We start from the raw sequence: 21735 nt of genomic DNA, 5'->3' as shown, positions 1-21735 counted from the left end.
CACAACCCGGCATGTGCCCTTGACCAGAATCAAACCTGGGACCCTTTCTTCAATCCGCAGGCTGACACGCTATCCACTGGGCAAAACTGGCTAGGGTTCAACCCCACCAATCTTCAACATCCACAGTTTCTTGTATTTATTTAAAACACCAAATGTTATTTATCTTTGAGGATATTAAATAGATTATTTCCAAATGTAAAGCCAGTTTCCCTAGTGTTTTTACACAGGAAGCCTTCATAAACCAGACAACCTATAAGCAAAGTACATACTCCAAACACTTGGGAAATGTTTTTCTTCACTTCCTTGCATCATTAGGGATGAGATGCTCCAGATGGAGAAAAAAGAAAGCAGAACCTCTTAGGAAAGGCAAATCCAGTGTTTGAAGGATAAATTTTAGCCTTTGCACACTGTTCCCTCTCCTTGGCTTATTCTGAGGGTGAAAACAAGAACCATAAGAAAAAAGAAAATAAGAAACATAAAAAAGCAGAGAATATCATAAAAAATCAAACCAATGCAAGGGCCATGCTCCTCAGGACTTGCTGTTTCATTAATCCCAAATGAAAGACAGTGATCCAGCCACATGCACTCCCCATGAGAAGCCCAGAGTGTTTTTTTTCCCCTTTCTTTTTTCTGAAAACACATAAAAATACAGGCGCAGACACCCACGCACAGATTTTGAAGTACAAAACTCAAAACTGTGATAAATATTATCAGTTCTTTTCTTTTCAGGATCCTCTCTGAAACAGCCATCTTCTAAGAAAGGCAACAACCAGAAAGAAACTTCTTGTATATTCTCCTTCTCTATCTAATCGGCTAAAAGACAACAAGGCCTGTCATCTCTGATCAATGTAACCAGTCAGGAGATATGATGATTTTCTCCCTGCCTGACCTATTTTGTCTAATGGGGCCCACTCCTTTGCCCTCTGACAAGCTACCTTCTCTCCCGAGTTCCATTTATAGCAGGGCTTTGTTAATGGTTAAATCCTTAGGAACAGACCCATCTCTCCCCCACGGTTTACTTCCCTTGTTCAATAAATTACGCAATGCGATCAGACTGCCCACTTCTGCTTTATTTAAACTCACATTCTTCCTAGCCCACAAAATACTGCAAATTGACAGGTGAGAACAGTATGAGTCCCCATTGGCCCACCCAGCAGTCTGTGGTCACTTGCGATTTGTCTTGTATTTAGTTCTCCAAGTAATGCCTATATGACCTGTGGGAATTTTCCCAAGTCCTTCATAGCAGTTTGAGATCTGGAGCTAAAAAGCTTAAGTGGGGAGCCCTGGGCCTTTGCTAATGGTGAAGGGCCTCCTTTCTGAATCCTCAGGCAAGAGCCCTTGGTCAAGAGCTATGAGTTTCTGATGTTTGACCCTCTCTTCATCTTGAAAGAAGGTTTACAAACTCCATTTATCCACTATTCTTGTTTCTGTCACACAGGTGACCTCACTGAACAACTGGAGCATTAATGGCCCAAAGCTGTCAAAATGACCTGTGTACTTCACTACTCAAAACCTCTTCTCTCTTGTTTTTCTTTTAGTTGCCAGAGCCCTGCAGTCAACATATCTTTCAAAAAAAAAAAAAAAAAAGAGAGAAAGAAAGAAAAACACACAAAAGTGATAATGTCACTGCCCTGCTGAGCATCCTTCAGTGGCTCCCCATTACCCTTAGGGACGGCACTAACTGACTCAGACTCACCAGTTTCCCCCCATCTTACATTTCTGCCCATGCAGGGCATTCCTTGCTCCAACCCTAGTGAACTTCTCCCAGTTCATGGAGGTGCCATGCTGACTCTAGGCTTTTACACATGCTCAGAATATTCTTTTCCAATCTCTCCTCCTCTACCCATTAGCTGGCTAACTCCTACCCATCATTCAGGGCTCAGTTTTAATACTATTTCTGAAAAGCCTTTCCGTAAAGCTCCTTAAAGTGGATAAAGCATTCACAGATTCCTATGTTTGACCCATCATAGCAGAGCCCATCACCAGGAAGTAGTGGGTTGCCATCACTTATTTTATTGTCTGCCTTTCCTTCTAGATGTTCAGTCTCATGAAGGGCGATAACTTGTCCAATGGTATATCTACAGAGCCTAAAACATTTTCTGGCATATAATGCAACTAAAATAACCAGGCATCTGGTTCCACCTTTAAGACAATTAAAGCACAGAGCCTCACCTAAAAGAAGCAGACTCCTGGATATAGACAGAGAACAGATTGACAACTCTCAGTGGGGAGGAGAATGGGGGCTGAGTGAGATGGGTGAAGGGATTAAGCAAAGAAAAGAAGAAAAACTCATAGAAACAGAAAACAGTATGGTGATTGCCAGAGGGAAGGGGGTTGATGGGAGGTAGAAGTCAGTATAGGAGGGATAAATGGTGATGGAAGGAAACTTGACTTCGGGTGATAAATATATAATACAATATACAGATGATGTATTATAGAATTATACACCTGAAACCCATGTGATTTTATTAATCAATGTTACCCCAATAAATCAATTAAAAAAGAAAACTTTCTAATCTTAGAAAAAGGAAACAAATTGATAGCCAAAAATGGCCTCAAGAAAGAATGCAAGTCTTCATCTAAGAGATATTTACATTGTAAAATACACAGTTAAACTACCTAAAAATTATCTTGATTCATTGTTAGCCCAAAGATTCCTTCATCCTAAAGACTTCTTAGCCCAAATTTCTCTTTATTATTTTTCCCAAATCCAGTTATCCAGTGATTGTCCCAGTTCTTTTTTTTTTTTCTGTAATTTTTACTCCATTCACACACTATATATATATATATATATATATATATATATATATATTAATCCTCACCCAAGGGTATTTTTTATTGATTTTTTTTAGAGAGAGAGGAAGGGAGAAAGAAACATCGATGTGAGAGAGAAACATTGATCGTTTGCCTCCTGTACATATACCACCTGGGGATTGAATCTGAAACCTGGGTATGTGCCCTGACTGGGAATGGAACCTACAACCCTTCAGTGCATGGGACGACACTCCAACCAACTGAGCCACACCAACCAGGGCTTACTCACTCCTTGTAATTCTCCTCTGCACCCATTTAGAGCTCTGCCAACCACCAGCTTGAGGCCAAGATGACAATGACTGTATTTTGCTTGGAAGGCAGAGGGGGATGAAGGGATATGCTGACTTATAAGCTTTCTGTGGGTCTTTATCTCTGAATAAGTAGTAATAATAAATGCACATTTATTGAATATTTACTATGTGGGAGGCATCTTGCTAAATGCTTTAATATGTTATCCTCACAATAATCCTGTGAGCTTGATACTATAATTTTCCTATACTTCGGAAGAACATTTGCCCCAGGTGACACAGCTAAGAAGCAGGAGAGCTGGGATCTGAAGGCAGGATCTGCACTAAAATGTCTCCACAGCAGGCACTCGGTAAACTTTTGTTGAATGTATACACAGGATCCGCCTAGGAAGCAGCTTGGAGACGGGCAAGGCAAGGGGCATTATAGCAATTTCTCTGATGAATTGATTGTTGCAAGCATATGCCAAAGCTTTATTTCAAAGTTGCTTCAAGAGTCTTCAGAAAGCCAGCTCAAATACTTAGAATAGGAAAAAAAATGTGGTTAGATAATATTGTTAGGCCAGGTACAAGTGGTCATTAAACAATGTGACAAGGCTTATTTAGTGAGGCAAGCAAATCTAATTTCCCAGAAGGGGCTCTTCATCTCATAGTTCATCAGAAAATCCCTCATATGGTTTATCAGAAATGCTTTCCAGAAGGGGCCACTCATCACCCCAGAGCACACAGCTGTCCCAGCTTGGGTTTGGGATAATTTTCTTTCACAGAAGCATTTCTCAACCTCAGGACCTTAGCCATTTGGGTCGGATAACTCTTTGGGGTGGGGAGATCCTGGGCACCACTGTAGGATGCTTAGAGCAACACTGCCCCCTATGCACAAGATGCTAGTGGCACCACCTCCTCCTGGTTGTAATAACCAAAACCATCTCCACGTATTGCCAAATGTCCAGCAGGGGGAAGATATGGCCTACTGCCCTCCATTGAAAACCACTGCTTTAGACACTTGATCCTCAGTGTGGTCCATAGACAAACAACAGCATCCTTTTGGGGGTTTGCTAGAAATGCACACCCCAGGTCCACCCAAGACCTCATGAATCAGAATCTGCAATTTAACAAGACATTGGACAAGTGCTTGCTTCTAGGTTCTCCAATGTGGCTGTACATCAAAGGCTTAGGGAGTTTAAAAAAATACTGATTCCAGCCCCAGAGATTCTCATGTCATTGGTATGGGGCATCCTTTGCTTTGGGAGTTTTAAACACTCCCTAGGTGATTCTAATGTGCAGCCAATTTGAGCTCCTGTTCTGTGTGGTTAAAAAAAATACCTCACAACTGTGGAAGTGATGTACAATATCCTATAAAAAAGACCCCACACTTCCAACGTGGCTATAACTAACTTTTAAAACAATTGTGGGAATGATTTAGGGGAAAAATGAACTCATTGATTAAGCTTCCCCAGACAGTATTTCAAAGAAGTCAGAGCTATGAAAATCATCCCACAAAACCTTGCTGATTAAAAAAAAAATTCTGTACTTGAAAAAAATTAAATAGAAAACTCAATCAAGAAAATTGTTTTGCATGAAATGTACAATTATGTAAAGAACCCATGCAAGCTGGGAAGCAAAATGCTAACACCTTAATATGTAAACAGATAACGGAAATGAGCTCACAATTCTCAGAAGTGGATGTGTAATTAGTAGAGATGCATGAGAAAATGTACAGCCTCACTAGTAATCAAGGGGATGCTCAAAAAAACATAGTTATCAATTTTCCTCTAATAAAATTCACAGAGATAAGTGGAAAAACGATAATGAAACAGACACTTGTTCATTCTTTCAATGGATGTCGAGTGTCCACTGTATAGCAGGCACTATACTGGCATGGATGATGAGGATATGGATCTTTGTAAATGGAGAAAGGCCCAAACCAGTTTGGCCTAGATCGGCAAACTCATTAGTCAACAGAGCCAAATATCAACAGTACAATGATTGAAATTTCTTTTGAGAGCCAAAATTTTTAAACTTAAACTTCTTCTAACACCACTTCTTCAAAATAGACTCTCCCAGGCCGTGGTATTTTGTGGAAGAGCCACACTCAAGGGGCCAAAGAGCCGCATGTGGCTTGCGAACTGCAGTTTGCCGACCACGGGCCTAGATGGAAGCCATCCTAAAGAAAATGTTCATGTGGAAAAAGTTTTTTTTTCATTTATTATAGCAAAATTGATTAGGAAACTAAGTGTCCAATAAAATGATTTTGATTAAGTAAACTCTGGTGTATCCACCTAATAAAATATGGATACTATTTGTAATATGTTGTATGATAAGTGAAAAATACAATCAGCCCTGGCCAGGTAGCTCAGTTGGTTGAGTGTCATCCCTTACACCAAAATGTTGTGGGTTCAATTCCCAGTCAGGGCACATACCTAGGTTGCAGGTTTTATTCCAGGCCGGGGCATGTACTGGAGGCAACCAATCCATGTTTCTTTCTCAGATCAATCTCTTTCTCTCTCTCTCTCTCTCTCTCTCTCTCTCTCTCTCTCTCTCTCTCTCTCTCATCAATAAAAAACATATCCTTGGTTGAGGATTAAAAAAGAATATAAACAGTAGAAAACTGGAAAAATGGTTCAGTGATTGACTACATTTTAAAGATGCTACGTTGTTTCGTTCCTACATCCAAAACACAATATGCATTTGGATATTTAAAACTCTGAGGGGCCCTACACTAAGAAAATTGTTTATCTTTGCTTAACCCAGTATTTCTCAATTTATCTAACCATGGGAAGTTTATTCCCCCTCCCCCCCGTCTCCTGCCCTCCTTTTCTTTCAAAACTTAAACTTGTTTTATCACCTCTTGGAACTAGTTTTTTTTCAGGAAATGAACAAAACCTTGAGGATATGTTGGCATGTAAGGTAGTATTTAAGAGCTATGTAAAAATAAAAGCTATATATGTGGGCATATACATATGAAAAATTCATCAAGCTGTTCATTTAAGATTTGTGCATTTTACTCTATAAAATATTTAAAAGAAAACCTGCTAAATTTGGAGAAGGCAAGACATTTAAAAAATTAAATTTTGGTGTTCATTAGGACAAGAACAGGAATGTTAAGTAAAATTATTGATATACTACAGATATAGTTCCATGTATCACTTGTTCATGCAAGGTGACTCTATATGTACAGATTATTTATGTCCATTTTAAATGATTTTTTAAAAGAGTTTAGTGTAGGGGAAAGAGCTCCAGACAGGCTTTTAATTCTGGACCAGCCATTAACTAGCTGTGTGACCTTGGACAAGTGACTCAATCCTCTGGATTTTAATTTCCAAATTTCTAAAATGAGGAGAAATACTGAAACTCTAGTTCCATTCATTCACTTTTGAAAGTAGTTTTACTAATTTAGAAGATTATAAAATGTTATAGTTATATCTTTGCCTGACGGTACATCAAAGGCCAGGTTTTTATTGGATTCTGAATCTTTGGGTCACTCATTACCACCATCTATATATATATAAAAGGCTAATATGCTAAGTGTCCCTCCTACCCTCTGACCAGTCGCTATGATGTGCAATGACCACCAGGGGGCAGATGCTCAACGCAGGAGCTGCCGAGCTGCAGTGACTTGGCAGCGGCGGTTCTCGGGTGACGCACCCTGAAACGAGAGAGGAGGGAGCTTGATCCCTTGAGAGGCCCCACGATTCCACCTTTGGCCATGGGTTATGTTGTTGCTGGGGCACTGTCGGCCTCAAATCTGGTTTACTGCACACTTGCATTTGCATTCCACACCCTGTAGGACAGCAACTTTGCAGAGTGCCCTCTCGCAGTCCAGGACCCCTGGGGGATGTTGGAGAGCCAGTTTCAGCTGATCCCTGCAGGCCAGGTCGAGGGACCCCACCTGTTGAAGGGACCCCACAGACACCCTTCGAGCCATGGTGCCACCCCAGGTGCGGCCAGCTGAGGAGGGACCACAGGGGGTTGGCTCCAGGCATGTCTGGCCCTCTCGCCCAGTCCCGCCCCGCTGGCCATCTTCTAATTAATTTCCTTTCAATGTGCACAAATCTGTGCACTGGGTCACTAGTTATTACTATAAAAACAAACAACTGAGCAAAGTCTATCTGTTGTAAGGTGATCGCCATGACAATGTGCTTTCCTGGATGCCTTCCTAGAAAGAGGCAGGGAGGCCTACATTAGTTTCATAGGTTCTGTTAGCTTAATTTTAAGGAACTGGTTTTCTATTTGGATGTTCCAGGACCCCTAGCTGCTACAGATTGTTGCTAGACAGTTCTAAGAGGATGCTAGGTATTTCTCATGTAAGCACCATTGTCTTTAGACCTCAATACCTCAGGCCTGAAAAACAAAGAAGGGTTTCACTATCTTCAGAAACTCTTCACCTTGACTTATTTATTACTTTGGGGTCCCCTGGGCATTATTGAGCTGTGTTTCACTAGCGAAGTCTTGGGTCAGTGTTTCCCAAGTGAAGTCAATGGCCCTTTTATAAATAGGAAGGAAGGTCTGTGCTCTGAAGGATGGTGAGAATTTGACCACAAAACCAGGATCCGCCAGTGGTCTTGATTATGCCCCCTTTTCCACCAAGATCTCCCCAAATCCAATGTTATCACAGCTTTTAGCCCCCAGCTCTGACTTGATATTTGATATAACAAATTCTCGATACAATAGGATTAAAAAAACACACACAAACCTTTTGAACTTAATTTAATGAAATTTGACCTGGACCTGCAACTTGCCTTTGCCTTAAGGTGACTTATATTCTCCACCTCCAGCACATAACACTACTTGAATCTTGATTTCAGGAGCAGAATACGCCCCCTCAAAAAAGTCCCACTCTGTGTGACTCACGCCTTACATGCTTTTATTAGGTATCGGTTGAAACATGTTAATTTTTATGTTAGCCACACAAGGCTTCATGCACAAAAGCCAAAAGCCAATTTTGGTGGATGCTTCATAGTTTAAGACAAGTTTTTAAAGTTTTTACTTAGAGTTTTCTTTCTTTTATTTTCCGAGTGGCTGTTTGGGATACCAGAAAGAACTCTGAGTTTGGAGTTGCCTGGGTGCAATTCCAGGCTGGGTACTCCCTGTCTTCTGATTTTGGTGGGTGAGGTTCCAAGGAGCCTTAGTTGTAGCTTGCACTGCTTTCCTCTTCACATGGTCATGATGTGCATGGGACAATGTGTGTGAATGTGCTTGGTAAACTAGAAGGCTCCACAAATGCCTTCTAACAAGCTTCAAAGCATCAACCAGTTTGCTCTGGGTGCATGGCTGGATGTTGCATATGAAACTGGACAGAACATAGGCAGGGCCTTTCTCTTGACTGCTTGAGTGTCACTGTGTTTATGGTTCTATGATTTAGCACCATGTAGGAGGAAATAATCATTGTACTGCCCCTGAGTGTGTGTTGAAAGGACAAAATGCAGACAAGTGTTGAATGGAGTCTATTTCGTAAGTGATGTATGTGGGGGCCATGGCGACCATGAGTAACACAGCTATAAATGGGTCATAGCAAAAGCGTAAACATCACATGCTCTTCAGCCTGGACATAGGGTGATACAGGGAGATATTGGGCATATCACCTCTTCACTAGCCAAGGTGAGCCTTTCCTCAACTAGAAGTGAGGCTTCTGTGTCTTTTTGTTTTGGGTACAAAAGGTGGCTGGGGTATCTGGAGAGTGACTTTTTAGCAGGGTGCCTCGCATTCCTCTTTGCTCTCACAAATGTCTCCTATGGGAGAACAGGACACAGGAGAAGAGCTGACAGCTGGTGCCTACGCAGCATAGCAGTGTGGCCCGGGATACCACCCAACACACTTGCATTCCAACAACCTGACAAACAAGTGAGCTTTCCAGCCTGAGCAATTTTAGCTCTGGATCCCTTCCCATTGTTCCAAGTTCTAAATTTGAGCACTGACCCAGGTCCCTGGATTCTTGGATTCTTGTATTTCAGTAACACATAGCCAATTGGAGTACACACTGAGTCCCCCAAGGCCAAGGACAGAAATGCTAGTCCTCTGGGGGCTTTGAACTTCTGGATGGTCCTTGTGTGACCTTATCCATCATCAGTGTCCTGGGTTGCTGGGCCCTCTGGGATTCTACTGGGATCTGGGAGGGAGAGGGGAGCTGGCGAATGTGTGCAGGGTGGTCTGCAGAAAGCCAATTGCAACGACTGCTCCATTCCCTCTGCTGCCTCCTGCTTCACTCTTTCTACAAGGAAGAATTGGGTTCACTTTGTAGATTAAATGAGGTAATGGTGTAAAGTCAGTGGTGGCATGCCTGGCACAGAGAAGATATTCAAAACCGGCAACATCACCATCAGCTAGCTGTTCCTCCACCCCCATATAGAGTACAGGCTGACGGCACTGGCCCAGTTTCCCCCTCTTCAGCCAGGTTAGAAGGCTTCTCTTAGGTCACAGACACACTGAGCAAAAGGGAAGAACACTGTTCCCTTGGGCCAGTGTGACATAAAGAATACCATGCTTTTGCTTTTCTAAATAATATAGCCACCTTGGTGATCCAGGCAAAGTGAATAAAGGTTTGTCTATGTTTTCAAAACTGTCTCAAAGTCAGAGAGGTCCATAAGCTGAACCAGTCGTGAGGGGCACCTTAGGGCTTTTAAACAGTCACTGAAGAGTTATTGCAAATGGCTCATCCTAAATTTCACAGGAGAGCCATAAATTCACTACCTGGGATAGATAGGTGGTGGTCAAAATCCATTATCAAACCTGTTATGGAAATGGTTCCCACTTCTGGGTTGCAGATGGTGCTTCACAGTCTGGTCACTTCTTGGAGAGAAATCACACCTCATAGGACATGCTTCAGTGACAATTTGCAATGAATCATCATCACCCCTTCAGTGCTGCTCACAGAAGCCAAAGGAATGTCTCAGCTTCAGGGCAGCTCGTCATGGCCTCTCGCTTAGCCAGACACTGGCCATATGTCACCCAGGACAGCGACTACAGCAGGAAAATGGCTTGAGCACACACAAGCCATCATGGGGCTATGGCAGACTTTTAACACCATGAGGGACTAGCACATCAAGTCAACACTCCTGATTTACTGCATCTGTTGCCCCTTGCCCATTCCTGCTGCTTCACATTGGAGAATGTGGGTTTGGCTGTAACTCCAACTTCAGTTCTTATCCTATTCTCACTGCTCCAGTGGTCCAACTCATCAGCCCGCAGGCCCCTGCTATGTGTCAGGCGCTATGATAGGCAATCTGATGTTAAAAAGAGTAGGACATGTTCACACCCTTCAGAAGGTCACAGCCTAGTGGCAGGAAAGCTATGACAGGAAAGCTATGAGAGGAGATTATGCATATTGGTAAATAATTACAATGCAGCATGTTACAGGAAGAGATATGGAGGAGATTTTAGTAAAAAGTTTTAAGCAAAGAGGGAGAGGCCTTAAGGTTCTTGTTATGTTACAGAAACAGTAAGTGACCAGCAAACTCAGTGTAGGGTGTATGAGGGAAAGTGGTCAGAGACAGGCCCACATGTTGGGCTAGATGAGGCTGTAGAGTTGCTGGTCAACAAAATGCATTTCACCTGGAAATCCTGGACTGGGAAGGAGGTGGTATCTTGTTTCCTCTTGGTGACTGGAATGGACTGAAAATTGAGTTTCTAAAAAATGCTAGAGCCCGGTAGGCTTGGCTCAGTGGTTGAGCATCGACCTATGAACCAGAAGGTCACAGTTCAATTCCCAGTCAGGGCACGTGCCTGAGTTTCAGGCTCCATCCCCAGTGTGGGACACACAGGAGGCAGCCTATCAATGATTCTCTCTCATCATTGATGTTTCTATCTCTCTCTCCCTCTCCTTTCCTCCCTGAGATAAATAAAAACACATTTTAAAAAATGCTAGAGAAATAGAAGAGCTGTGCTGACTGCTAGTGATAATGCTTTTCAGTTCTGAAATTAAAAATAGCTTCTACCTTTCCCACTGGTTCGAGAACAATCCAAACATTCCCTGTTAGTGGAGTGGATGGAGCTCAAGTTAGGGTACCTAAGTTCAAATCCTAGCTTTTTTACTTACCGGTAATGAGACTTTGAGATACTCTGCTAAATGACACAACAGGCTTTGTAATCTCTAGAGAAATACACAGGACAGCAAAGCTTTTGAAAAGACCTCTACTATAGAATTCTTCTCAGGGCTCAGTGGCCAAAACTGGGTCCCATGCCACCCTAGCTGTAAGAGAGCCTGACAAGTGTAGTATTTGACAAGTGAAGTGCAGTAAAGAGCAAAGGTGAAAGTGGCTGTGGATGGATATGGAGAGAGCCACGCCACAGTGTCTGCCACAGCAGGGGGGGACCTTGTCTGTGGAGTTTTCTTTCTTCAGCCATTTGTAATAGGAAAAAATGTGAACGTTCCATTTATTTTTCTTTCTTTCTTTTTTAATTGTTAATCCTCACCCGAGGATATTTTTTCATTGATTTTTAGGGAGAGTGGCAGAGAGAGGGAAAGACAGAGAGAAACATTGAGGTGAGAGAAACACATTGATTGGTTGCCTCCTGCAGGAGCCCCGACCAGGGCCCGGGCTGGGGAGGAGCCTGCAACCAAGGTACATGCCCTTGACCAGAATCGAACCTGGGACCCTTTGGTCTGCAGGCCAAGACTCTATCAAACTGTCTAGGGATGAGCATTCCATTTATTAGAAAAGGTTCAACCCATCCACATAAGGGAAGACACACAATGAATGACGCCAAAGAAAAATGAAAAAACAAATGTGTAAATAATGTCCCATGATGCCTAATTACAAGAGCGTTCAAAAGAGAAATAGCGCCATATCAATGAGCTTTTGCTGCAGAGCCAACCACCCCCAAATTCAATGGCTTAGGACAAAATCATTCTTATTCCGCCTCATATGTTTCGGGCTCAGCTGGTCTAAACTGGGATTACTTATGCGTCTGTGGCAGCTGGGGGCTCTGGGATAGATAGGGCTTGGTTGGGACACATTAGCTGGGGTGGCTCAGCTCCACATGTTTCTTGTCCTTCTCCTGGGATCATCAGGTTAGCTTGGGCATACCCTGCTCATGGTAATGGCAGAAGCACAACAGAATAAACAAAAACATGTGATACCTCTTGAGGCTTAGGCTCAGAACTGGCACACAATCACTCCGGCCTCATTCTGTTGGCTGAAACAAGCCACATGGCCAAACTCAGATATGAGAAATTATTCCTCATCCACTATAGCAGAATACTAAAAGGTGCCATGGCCGTGGAGCTGGTTATAGGGAGGGGAGGAGCACTGGAGCCATGATTGCAAATTGACCACAGGCATGGAAGGTCTTACAAGTCATAAACATACTCTAATTCTTCAGAAGGAAGCTGTCCTAATATAGTTTGAAATTACTTAAATCAATAGAGCCAAAGTTTATGATTATACTTTCTACTCATAGTTCACTTTATATTCATGGAATCGAGAGATGAAGTGTTCAAGTTCGACTTTGACTTGTACCTATCGTACCGCTTTACAATCTGCCCCTAAAAATATCTCATGAAAACTAAACTAATGCTTCCTTTGGTTTCTCTTTTGCAGGCATGACGTGAAGAATTGAAGAGTAAGAGAACAGATTAAAATGAAAATAGCTCACTAAAAATTTTATATATTTGTATGAAGATTATGAACCTCCTGAATGTCTGAGACTAGCAGAAACGTCCTGTTTATACATTTATATCTCTTCCTTCTAGTTGGCTGCACTTCATACTTTAATTTTTCTTCATGTTTGGCACCTTGTAGAACACATAGTTCAAGAATCCACCTCCTGGGAGGTGTAGTTTTGAGGAAGAATATGATTTTACAGAGAGAGATATGGTCATATGCATAACAGTGATTGTGATTGGAAGCTCTATAAGCTACTTCCCACACTATTTTGGTCATTATTTGGAATGTATTTTAGTTCTTCACCTTCTAAATTATGTCAATAAAGTTTTTATGAGTTCAAATAAATATGCAAGTAAATGTAAAATATGAATCAAGACTAATTAATTTTCAAAACTTTAGAGAGCTACATATTCCCCCACATGGACAGAAATCCTATATAATAAAAGCCTAATATGCTAAGTGTCCTACCATTCATTCGACCTTTGGACCAGTTGCTATGATGCACACTGACCACCAGGGGGCAGATGCTCCAACTGGTAGGTTAGTTTGCTGCTGGGGTCTGGCTGATGCGGACTGGGTGAGATGGGTCACACACACCCTGGAGCCCTCCCGGGGTCCCTCCTTGCCCTGATTGTGCACCTGTGGGGTCCCTCAGCCTGGCCTATGGACATCCCCCGAGGGGTCCCAGATTGCAAGAGGGCACAGGCTAGGCCGAAGGACTCTGTGCACCAGGCCTCTAGTGAGATATAAGAGCCAGTCAAACCCCATGTTGCCTAAGTGGGGGCTGGTCATTCTGAATGATTGGGTACCGTGGGTAAAACTATAGCTGACTGATCAGTGCAAATGAAGTTAAATATTGCCTAAGGAATTGGTCATCACTGATATTCCTCCTGCAAGGAAAATCTTATAGTGAGTGCGTTTTACTTCCATAGAGGCTCAGAAATTCTCTTTGCCCAGATGGGATAGAGTTCATTACAAGGTACAATGAAATAAAGCTGAGGGATTAGAACAAAAGAGAGGGACAGATCATAACTTAGTTGTCCTAAGAAAGATGAACCTGAACCGTAGCTCCTGCTGCTAAGATGGAGATTCTCTATGAAACTTAATCAATGGCCAACATGATCATAAACAAGAAGGAATCATCCCTGTCCCTCTAGAGTTTTCTGATCTTCCTAAGATCACCAGTCAACTTTATATTATGAAGATTTGAAGGACCAGGTTCTCAGGACCCCACTGTTTTAAAGGCAAGTGTGTCAGCTACCTGGTATATAGAGATACCAACACCATGGCTTTTAACCTTTTCTCAGTGCCTGCCATTAAAAAATCAGATGTATTCTAAACATCTCAAGCAAAACTGAGTCTTTAGCTTTTCTGTTTTCTAGAGATCAGCTTCCCAAAGCAGGACTATCACTGTGCACACATGTGACTGGCTGCAATTTCAGTGGGGCCTGAGGGGTTCAGGTTTTTCTGAGAAGGTGCCCACCTGATCATGAGCTTCAGATATCTCGCTGGAATGTGGCTTATCCTGGTGAGCTCAATCTAATATAGACGTACGGGGAATATCAATCAGAACCAAACATGCCAGCTTGATCACGTCAGCAGAGCAGGTTCTAAATACTAGAGCACTGTGTTGCCGTAGGCCATGCAATGCCTTCCTAATGAGGCGAGTTGGGCAGGGTTACAAGATTTACCTGTGTTCCCTTTGCTTATATATAAATAAATCCATATTCAGTTTCAATTCTGGTTTAATGTTATAAAAACTGTCCTCATATTTTAATGCAGTTCTCCAAGTCAAATTTGCAGCATAATACCAGAGTCATTAGACAAAGTCAATGGATTTTTTTGAGGGTTTTCTGTTTAATATATATTTTTTCTTGTTGTTAAGGCTCAAAATCACTGTATGTGGGATTTAGCAAGTTCTATATCCCATCATTAGTTGAACAACACATGTAACATATGAAAAGAGGAAGTTTATTTTCAATTAAGTCATAATTATAAAAAAATCACATTTCACACTAAATGGTTCTTTAAAAACCCACCCATCATGTTGAAACAGCCTTATTTTTCATATGGGTTTGTCAACTAATTATTACACATCTTTCCCATGAAGGAAAACAAGGTACAACTAGTTGAAAGTACATTAGGAGAGAGAGAAAACTATAAACAACGCTGGCTTGAGTATTTAAAGCAAAGTATAAGATACAACAGTCAGTTTATAGTGCACATGCTGTAACCCAAGCATGTCAAACTCTCGGCCGGTGGGCCACATGCCTCGCTGGTACCAACTATAAGATACTAGGCTGACAGGCAAGGATCCTGAGTACAACACAACAGTCACTCTGTCCACAATGACTGGCTGCTGTCTCTGTTGCAGGCTCTGAACTAAGTGCTGGGAGGAACACAGCACATCCAGCCAGACAATCACCTTCCTTCAAACACCCCCCGCCATGTTGTGCTTGAGGCACCAATGAGAGAAGACCCCACAGGATTTAGAATTGCGTGGGACACTCGAAAAGCTTCTCCCTTTGGAGAAGAGGGCCATCTGGAACAAGCAAGGCTTTCAAGAATCTTTGCAACCACTCATATTTTATGATCCTTACATTTCAAGAGCACAGATGGGAAGGTTTATCTTCTCTTCCTGAGTAGGTGAATGACACAGCAGAGTTTTAAAAGTTAGGCCCAGGGCATGGGGAATGATATTTCGCCAAATGCATCCCTCATTTTTCACTACAGCAGTCAGAGGATTTACAAAAGGCCTCCCATTGTGATTAGGTCCATATCAGGATCACTACTAATTGGAATGTACCATCCTGTGAAACCTCCTCTCCTACATTCTTGGGATGATGTCCTCCCTCTGAAAGAAAACATGGAAAGGATCATGGGGCAGAGAACAGGACTTATTGGATTCAAGGACTACAGGTTGATCAATTAAAACTAGTTCCCTTTGAAGATGTGTGGCTGTATCTCATTGCTTTACAACATAGCTTGAAATAGAAACTGCCTTTATCTTGGTAATTAATGCTCCCTTGGGATTTTTAACCTGATGCTGGATATTTGCATCCGTGTGACCCACAGATAGTTCTTTGCCTCACAGACCATTAATGAAAGTCTGTGCTTCTCCAAAGAGGATTTATCATAACATTCAGACACGACTGTGTATTAAGTCAACAAGCCATGCTCAGAGCAACCACTACAGGATAATGCAACTCTCCAGCATGTTGCTAGGCAAAGAAAACCCTTAGAGTTCATACACTGAGTTCCTTTTATCTCCAAGCAAATGGCCAAACCTGATTAGATCCCACATTGAAGGCAAATCACACTGTCAAAAAAAGATGCTGGTTATAAAAGAGGGGATTCCGCTATAACGTAAGTCTTAAGAACACAGTCTTTAAGGTATTGTTCAGAGAAAAATACCCCCAAAATCAATTAAACAATCGTTTTCAGATTTTTAGCCTCATATCCTTCAGCCCTATGCTTGTTTATTATAGGAGAAAAACTCCCATAACATTGGACTTCTCTGTAAAATAATTCAGTGCCACCCCCTACTAGGAGAGACTGTGCTATCAGATAACAAGGCTATAACAGGGAGCAGCTCTTCTCTGGTTCAGTGAGGATATATTCAAGATGCAGATTCCAGAAGAAAAGGGGGGTTTTCTCATTGGGCTTCAGAGGCCTGCAGAGGAGCTGCAAAGCAAAAGCAGTTCTGCACTCAACCGCAATTTTCAAATCTGATCGCCAAGTTGGGCTGATTGATGTGGAGGAGGTGCGGGCATGGTTTTACCCTGGTGTGCGGGTTGCTTCCGGTCCCTAGACACAAAGAAGGAGGGCTGTAGGCTTCCTTGGAAACTAATCCTGCTCCTTAATATTGCTCACGCATCTATGGTGCACTAGATAAGAGAGGGTCCTGGAGGAATTTCTGTTCAGAAGCATTTTGGAACAGATCAGCGTTCAATCCAATCACCCACACAAGTCACACTGCCTTACAGCTAATGGCAGGCTTCAGGAAAAAAAAGAAAAGAAAAAGAAAACCTGGGGAAGGTTTTGTGCTATATTTTTCAAATTTTGTTTCGCTTTGTTTTATACCTTGTCTTCTGGCTCTGGCCACACAGTAAAATTCTTGGGCTCAGTCCATCCTCACCCTCCTCACCCAGCCAGAGCTGAGTTTTTCTGCATTCAGTAGGAGGAGATGAATATGTGAAGGAGCCAGGGGACACATCTCAACGTCTAGGGGGCTGGATACCCAGCAAGATGTGGACATTTCTATTGGAAATTAGGCCTTGGCTACTGTCCTAAAAGAATTTGGGTGAATCCAAATTTATTGTAATTTCTTTAAAATGGCATGTTGCATTTATTTAATTTTGCAGGTAAGGAAATGGGCATAGATCTTTCTAGTGATTAAATAATAACTGTATATACCAAGATGCTTTAAGCCTTAAACAAACAAACAAAAACACCAATAAAAAACACCCCAAACTTATTTTTTCCAAATCTTGACATCATTGCCAGGCATCCTGGTTGTGATCATGATGGCCAAGGAAGGGGAGGGTGGGAGCTCCATTTGGAGCCCAGGCAAACCATACACATGTAGGGTGGGGAATTTGGAAGGAGGAAATAGCCAGGAGAGATGTCCATAATGAGAGACCCACTGGGTTCCAAATTCTGTACTTAGATCCTGGTTGACTGCTGGGACCCTGACCCAGAGGCTCAACATTTTGGCCCTCCTTACTAATTGCTTATTTCCCTAGACCAGTGATGGGCAACCTTTTGAGCTTGGTGTGTCAAACTTCGCCAAAAAACTGAGCATAACTCGGGTAGTGTGTTACTTTGAGGAAAAAAACATTATTTCACAGATGTTTCATCCTCAGGAGCAGCAAATGTTTCATCCTCGGCATGCGGCCTCCTCAGTGGCCGCGTGTCATCAGAAATGGCTACGCGTGTCAGTGCTGACACGCATGTCATAGGTTCGCCATCACTGCCCTAGACTTTTCCCAGCATGTTTTCTTTACCAGCTTGGGAAAGGACACCCCCTCCTACCCACGTTGCCCTGGAACTGTCCAGTCTGGATAACTGGACTCTGGCTATAGATATACCAAATTGAATGTGCCCTTCATTTCCTTGGAGAGCATTCTTCCACAAGGGGCTTTACCAATATCTGCTACCATGGAGTCATTCATTCCATTTGGCCCTGGATATAAATTATAATGCCTATTGCTGGCTGGAAAATAAACCGTGGGAATTGGCATATTTTTCAATGAGAGGTCATAGAGAACAGTGCTGGCAACTGCTCATTGTATCCCCTAGAACTTTCGTTTAAAGGCCAAACAGAGACAATGATCTCTAGCAGATGCACCATTAGGCAAGACCTACATCTGAAAGCTTTGTTGATTCAGACACTCAGTAATTAAGTTGTGGGCCAGTGAGCACATTATCTGTAATCAAACATGTCCCTGATCAGTGATTAGACAGGCAAACATGTGACCTCACCGAAGGATAGTTATGTAACAATCTCTCAGCCTTGGACATCATGGTTATTTGCCAACTTTTAATCCCAGTAAATATTTAAGCTGAAATCACTTGCTGTGCTTCTGGGAATCAGATTTTTGGGACAAGTGACTCTTCCTTGGGAGACCTGATGCATATGACCTGATTGTAGATGCACTGGGAACCCTACAGAGACCCAGAAACAAGGTGGGTGGGTCCAAGAGGTAGGCGCTGCAAAAAATGTCTGAGGAGCAGCTCTGTGTCACATTAATTTACCCAAACAGAGACATGTCAAAGAATGTCTGTTTTTAAACGTCAGAGCTTTCTTGCTGCATAAAAGGTAGTAAAGAGAAAGGTGTGTAGGAGGGAAGAAGGGAGGGAGGGGGAAGGGAGGGAGAGAGAGACAATGACAGAAAATAAGAGAGGGAGAGAGGGGAAGGCAGAGAATGAGAGAAAGTGCTTTTGTTCCTAGAGTCCACGGGGTCACTGAAGAAGATTCTGTGGCTTCTCTGTGGTCTGGCTGAGCAGGGCAAGCCCCATCTGTTTCAAGCATAATCAAATACTCATCATCTATTTTCTTCTAAAGGGTAAGGAGGATGCATGAGAGCTTCCAAGTGTATGTGGACAGGCCAAGCAAGGACTAAAAGATAATCTGGCTTGGGGTGACCTGAGACATCTAAATGTCACATAGTCTCGATGCACATGTGACCTGGAACTGCCCTGGGTGACTCAGACACCAGCCCTGTCTTAATGCCTATTTGCTCTCCCTACTCCATTGAGATTAACACAGCCACAGTCCACAGAGCAGCTTGAGCCGCCCTCCCTCCAGCACCAGGGTTCTGCATGCAGTTAAGAGCTTAGTATCTGAACTCAAATTGAGCTGCACTTAAATCCTGGCTGCTCTGTTAGAAAGAGTAACAATCACATAAAATGCTGCATGTGCTTTAAAAACCAAACCAATAGTCTATCCAGCACAGGGCCAGAAAGTATTGGAGAGAATACTGCATTGTGGAGTTTCTTCACCTGAGCACTTTCAAAGCTGGCTTTTGATGAGTATTCTGCTGGAGGGCTATATTGAGGATCATATATGATGAGTATATGGAAAGCTAGGCAAAAATTACCAATAATGACTTAAAATAAATCTATTTTTCTAACGATTTAAACCATGATTCAAATAATTTTGACTTAATTTAAATCCCACACAAACCAGATTCTTCTATCTAAATCAGAAGTTATGATTTAGGTAAATGTCCAGGACAGTAAGAACATCAATAAGCATTTTATTTTGTTTTCTTCTGTCTTCTTTTCTTTTTCCAGCAGCAGCCTCTGAGACAAGGACTCAAATAAAGGTAGCTTGTTTGAGCAGAAAAGAAAACACCAGTACAGGGCTGGGGACGAGAGATAAAAGGCAGGAAGGCAGCTGAAGAGGGAGGCTGTGAAGCTGTTACCATTATGGGTAACTGGAGCTCAATCCTGCAGGGGAAGCTCTGGGAGTCTGAAGAGAACACGTGCCCAAAACAATCCCAGCTCCAGGGAGGGAGCTGAGGTATTTATGCACCAACTCCCCTCCATCACTGATTGAGGGCTGCCTGCTGCATCAGCAGGCAAAGTGCACTTTGCAGGGAAAGCCCCCCCAAAAGGAATGCAGTGAATGGCAGGTTGGAAGCTGGGTCACGTGCTGAAATGTAGGAGCAAAGGGGATATGGGTGAGGCATGGGGCTCTCACAGCTTTTATGTACAAATGGCTGAAAAATAAAATTCTTTTAAAAAATTTCTTTATTGCCGAAACCGGTTTGGCTCAGTGGATAGAGCGTCGGCCTGCGGACTGAAAGCTCCCGGGTTCGATTCCGGTCAAGGGCATGTACCTTGGTTGCAGGCACATCTCCAGTGGGGGTTGTGCAGGAGGCAGCTGATCGGTGTTTCTCTCTCATCGATGTTTCTAGCTTTCTATCCCTCTCCCTTCCTCTCTGTAAAAAATCAATAAAATATATATTAAAAAAAATTTCTTTATTGATTACGGTGTTACGTATGTGTCCTTATTCCCCTATTACCCCCCATCCTCCCCTCATGCCCTCACCCCCCTGGTGTCTGTGTCCATTGGTTAGGCTTATATGCATGCATACAAGTCCTTTGGTTGATCTCTCCCCCTTACCCCCACCCTCCCCCACCTTCCCTCTGAGGTTTAATGGTCTGATCTATGTTTCTCTGTCTCTGGATCTATTTTTGTTCATTGGTTTATGTTGTTCATTAAATTCCATAAATAGTAAGATCATGTGATATTTATCTTTCTCTGCCTGGCTTATTTCACTTAGCATAATGCTCTCAGTTCCATCCATCCTGTTGCAAATAGTAAGAACTCCTTTTTTACCACAGCATAGTTATCCATTGTGTAGATGTACCACAGTTTTTTAATACACTCACCTGCTGATGGGCACTTAGGCTGTTTCCAAATCTTAGCTATGATAAATTGTGCTGCTGTGAACATAGGGGTGCATATATCCTTTCTGATTGGTATGTCTAGTTTCTTGGGATATATTCCTAGAAGTGGTATCACTGGGTCAAATGCGAGTTCCATTTTCAGTTTTTTGAGGAAACTCCATACTGTTCTCCACAGTGGCTGCACCAGTCTGCATTCCCCCAGCAGTACAAGAGGGTTCCTTTTTCTCCGCATCCTCGCCAGCACTTGTAGTTTGTTGATGATAGCCATTCAGACAGGTGTGAGATGGTACCACATTGTCCTTTTGATTTGCATCTCTCAGATGATTAGTGACTTTGAGCATGTTTTCATAAGCCTCTTGGCCTTCCTTCTGTCTTCTTTCGAAAAGTTTCTATTTAGGTCCGTTGCCCATTTTTTGATTGGGTTGTTTATCTTCCTTTTGTTGAGTTGTATAAGTTCCCTGTAGATGTTGGAGATTAAGCCCTTATCAGTGATATCATTGGCAAATATGTTTTCCCATGCAGTTGGCTTTCTTGTTGTTTTGTTGATGGTTTCTTAATAAAATTCTTATTGTAGTAGATCACAGACACTGACGATGTAACTGGCTAAATATACTAGAAAATGAATCATTCCTTGTATTTTCCCGCTAAAAATAAGTGAGGGAGGAAACAGCCTAGGTGCCCGTCAGCAGATGACTGGATCAGAACACTATGGTACATCTACACAATGAAATACTATGCTACCATGAAAAAGAAGGAATTCTTACCATTTGCAACAACCTGGATGGAACTGGAGAACATTATGCTAAGTGAAATAAGCCAGTCAATGAAAGAAAAATTCCACATGATCTCACTCATTTGTGGATAATAAAGAACATTATAAACTGATGAACAAAAAGATAGATACAGAGGCAGTAAAGCATCAAACAGACTGTCAAATTACAGCAGGAAGGTTAGGGAGAGGTGGGGGAGATAAGAGATCAACCAAAGGACTTGTATGCATGCGTATAAGCATAACCAATGGACACAAAACACTGGGGGGTGAGGGCATGTATGGGAGTGGGGTGGGGGGCAATGGTAAGATATGTACACATATAATACCTTAATAAAAAAATGGAAAAAAATAAGTGAGGGGCAAAACATTTGGACAGGGAAGT

The 21735-nt window shown here is 42.4% G+C and overlaps 1 protein-coding gene across 3 annotated transcripts in view; it reads left to right on the top strand.

Moving 5' to 3' along the window:
* The window catches only part of SMPX (small muscle protein X-linked), a 55118-nt gene extending 42093 nt beyond the window's left edge, over positions 1–13025 (top strand). For all 3 annotated transcript variants that reach the window (XM_008154573.3, XM_028129723.2, XM_054715627.1), the window contains exon 5: positions 12596–13025. The gene's annotated coding sequence lies outside the window, so the exon portion shown is untranslated. The remainder of the gene's footprint in view (positions 1–12595) is intronic.
* The last annotated feature ends 8710 nt before the right edge of the window (positions 13026–21735 follow it).

The sequence above is a fragment of the Eptesicus fuscus genome, chromosome 1 (genome assembly GCF_027574615.1).
Source record: "Eptesicus fuscus isolate TK198812 chromosome 1, DD_ASM_mEF_20220401, whole genome shotgun sequence".
Taxonomy (NCBI): Eukaryota; Metazoa; Chordata; class Mammalia; order Chiroptera; family Vespertilionidae; genus Eptesicus; species Eptesicus fuscus.
Note: the sequence above shows the minus strand (reverse complement) of the source record. Positions and strands in the feature narration are given on the sequence as shown.